The sequence below is a fragment of the Gallus gallus genome, chromosome Z (genome assembly GCF_016699485.2).
Source record: "Gallus gallus isolate bGalGal1 chromosome Z, bGalGal1.mat.broiler.GRCg7b, whole genome shotgun sequence".
Taxonomy (NCBI): domain Eukaryota; kingdom Metazoa; phylum Chordata; class Aves; order Galliformes; family Phasianidae; genus Gallus; species Gallus gallus.
In genome coordinates, this window is record NC_052572.1 from 80,462,061 (window position 1) to 80,466,119 (window position 4,059).

Genomic DNA, 4,059 nt, shown 5'->3' on the forward strand with positions numbered 1-4,059 from the left:
CATAATCTTCCCCGGCACCGAGGTCAGGCTAACAGGCCTGTAGTTCCCCGGATCCTCCCTGCAGCCCTTCTTGTAGATGGGAGTCACATTGGCAAGCCTCCAGTCTTCTGGGATCTCACCCGTCAACAAGGAGCACTGATAGATGATGGAAAGCGGCTCGGCTATCACCTCCGCCCGTTCCCTCAGCACTCTTGGGTGAATCTCATCCGGTCCCATGGACTTGTGGCAGTCCAGTTGGAGTAGCAGGTCTCTAACTGTTACCTCCTGAATCGTGGGGGGTTTAGTCTGCTCCCCAGCCAAGGCTGCCAGGTCAGGGAGTAGAGAAACCTGAGGATAACCGGTCTGTCTTTTAAAGACAGATGTAAAGAAGGCATTCAGAACATCTGCCTTTTCCTCATCCTCAGTGGTTACATTGCCAGACTCATCCAGTAGAGAATGGAGATTCTCCCTGGTCCTCCTCTTGCTGTTGATATACTTGTAAAAGAGTTTCTTGTTCCCTTTTACCCCAGCAGCCAGCTTGAGTTCAAGCTGGGCTTTAGCCTTTCTGATTTTCTCCCTGCACATCTTAACAACTTCTTTGTATTCTTTCTGGGTTGCCCGTCCCTTCTTCCAGAGGAGGTAGATTCTCTTTTTCTCCTGGAGCCTCAAGAAGAGTTCCCTATTCATCCACGCCGGTCTTCTTCCGCACCGGCTCATTTTGCGGCTTAGGGGGACAGCCTGCTCCTGCGCCTTTAAGACTTCCTTCTTAAAGAGCAACCAGCCATCTTGTACCCCTTTGCTTTCGAATACTGAACTCCAGGGGACTCTCCCTACTAGTCTCCTGAACAATTCAAAGTCTGCCCTCCGGAAGTCCAAGGTAGCAGTTTTGCTGTTCCCCCTCCTGCCTCCACCAAGAATCGAGAACTCTACCATGTCGTGGTCACTCTGCCCAAGACAGCCCCCAACCTCTACATCTCCCACCAGACCTTCTCTGTTTGTGAACAGCAGGTCTAACAGGGCAGCTCCTCTCGTAGGTTCTCTTACCAGCTGCATCAAGAAGCCTCCCCGCAGCTCCCAGTAGCCACAGGCCCACCTTAGCCCCGGTTCTGGGGAGCTGCAGGGGGTCTGGGGGCACCGGGAGCAGCGCTGGAGGGGTTGGGGTGGGGGGGCACGGTTCAGATGCTGGCAGCAGCACTGTGGCGCTGGGGGACCCGAGGCCTCCATCAGTCCCAATCCCATCACCCATCCCCAAGCCCTCATCCCAATCCCACAGCCCAACCCCACGGGGGGTCCACGGGGGAGGGGAGGGCAGTGTGCTTGGGGGGCCGCGCAGGGCCCCTCTCCCTCTCCCGCTCCCGTTCTCCCGCACACCTCCGGCGGAGCTGTCCTCAGCACTCGCTCCCGTTGTGCCGCGGCTTCCGGCTCGCTGCTGCCCGGACAGCTCCGGCTGACGCCGCGCTCTCCTGCGGCGGGGCCCGGGCTGCCGGAGCGGCGCTTCACGGACGACAGCCGCGCCTGACACTGCCGGCTCCCAACGGCCGCTCCCGCGCACGGCAGCTCAGCCAATGGCAGCCGGCGAAGCTGCCGCTGACCAATAAGACGCCCGGGGGAGGGACAGAGCTGCCGCTGACCAATGAGACGCCGGAGGAGGGACAGAGCTGCCGCTGACCAATGAGACGCCGAGGGAGGGACAGAGCTGCCGCTGACCAATGAGATGCCGGGGGAAGGACGGAGCTGCCGCTGACCAATGAGACGCCGGGGGAGGGACAGAGATGCCGCTGACCAATGAGAGCCCATAGGAGGGAAGGGCAGATGCTGCTCACGGGGAGCTCCTCCTGCCGCTGCTGGATGCTGATGCTGACAGGGCTGCAGATGCTCTGCAGGGCCAGCTCGTAGCTGGGAGCCAGGAATGGACACGGCGGGAGAGACGAGAGAGCTGTCGGGGAGCAGCCGAGGCTTCCAAGAGCATCCAAAAGCCCTCACTCAAAGCATCACAAAGCCACAGCCAGCAAGCTGGGCATGATCATGAGCAGCATCCCGGATGCTGGAGATTCTTTGCTACCATACACTACGGGAGCACAGCTCTCGCTGCAGGCATCCCACAGCCAGACAAATGGGAACAAACCCACAGCTCTGCTGCACGCACAGCCCACAGCCATAGCCTTGCAACATGAGCTGCCTTGCTGTTGCTTGCATCCATCCCAATCCCTGGGAATGAAGACTCAGAAGGCAGTCAAGGCGTTGATCCAGCACCAGCGTGCTTTTATTCATTAACAGCCAGGAGGGCTTTTTGGTGAGAGGTCCGGTGTACACAGGGGACTCATCCTCTCTTGGGAAGGAGAGAGGGGCTCAGAGCTCGTGCTGCTGCCCGGTGCCTGGGACTGGAGCTCTGATTCTACGTCCCCCTCCACCAGGCTCGGCTCCTCCTGGCTGACGCTGACCTGCTCCTGCATGGAGCTGCTGCTGTCGGGGCACTCGGGCTGTGCTTGGGCTGGGCTGCACTGCAATGGTGCCCCGTCACAGTCCAGCTCGGTGACCGCTGTTTCTAGAAGCTCAGGTCAGCGTCTTCTGCACAGCCGGGAGAGATGAGGGCTTCCACCTGGATCAACACTTTCATTCCCTCACTCGTGTTGTATGGCAGGCTGTCATCCGAGCTGCAGCGATTTGTGCTTCCTAGCAGCTCTGCACTGATATAAGCACACAGTGAATCATCGCTATACACTCTGGCTCTTCTGCGTGGACGAGGGCTCGGTTCACCTAGGAAGGAGTAGATACACAGGCAAACAGTTAGTGGCAAACTTGCACAAGCTGAATGATGAGAGTGGTTCTTGAGATTTGCTTCTGCAGTGGCAGCAGGACAAAGCCAGAGGACAATAGCAACAGTAGGAGCACTGTCTCGAAAGGAACTGTTGCGCTTTTGTTGTTTGTCTTTCTCTTTTGTGTGGACTCCAAGCATGAATTCCATGGCGCTGACAAGCAGGGTTTTGACAGCTGGATGTGCACCCTTACCTGCCAGGACCACCACCTCTGTTTCCGAGGGCTTCCCTGGCATCGCGCTGCAGTTGGCGTTTGGCCACAGAGGATGGTTTTTCTGGGCCTGAAGCAGGAACACCAACTGCATGCTGGGGATTCCTTCACCCTGCTGGTGGACTTGGTCTGGAGGGAGAAAAGAGGGAGCGGTGTGAGTCGTGCATGGTGCAGGGTGAGGGAAGAGCTGCCCTGAGCTCTTGGCAACACTTGCTTGTTCCTAGCACTGCCTGGTTCCTGCTGAAACACAACTTAGAAGCTCGCTCTGATTCACACGGTTGAGGATGGTTCCATTCCTAGAGCTCAGCCCTGGAGTCTTGCTGGCTACATTCCCCTCAGCCATGTCAACCCAGATGCAGAGCATGCCTGTTAGTTGAACCTCAGAGTCCAAAGGGAGGGGACATTCAGTACAACACCACACGCACCATTGGCGTCACGTACTTTCTGCAAGTTTTTGCTCTTGCAATAGTGGAGAAAAACCCACAAAAGCCCACCCAAGCAAGTCTGATAGGAAGCTGCTGGAAAAGAAAGTCCTCTTTACCTTTCAGCCGGAAAGTCAATGATTGTGTGGAATTTCCCCCGCGCAGCTGCGGGGCCTTCTTCCACGTCCATGTCCCTGATCTCTGTAACAGCAGAGAGCTGCTGTGGCCTCCCCTCTGTGCCTGTGCCTCCTCCAGGGTGAGCAGCTTGGTGGCAGGAGAAGACACCTGCACAAACTTGGGCTTTGATGGAGAACTGCGCCCTGAAGGGAAGACCACAGCTAAGAGGGAGGATCAGAAAGCAGCGGCAAAGCCATCACAGATCTGGGGGAGGTGCCGCACATCTCTCAGCCTTGCTTATCCCAACCACTGGAAAAAGAGAGGTCAAAACCCTTTCATCAAGCTTCACCAGCACGCAAAACATCACCATGAAGGGACAGTTTTCTCATGCTCAACTTTGGGCTTGGACATTCTCCGCATCCAGCCACAGCTTGCCATATTCTCATCTAAGCCCACAAATCTGCTGCCCCTCGATAGCAAAAGCGTATCTCAACAATCCTAGAGAAGGCCTGCA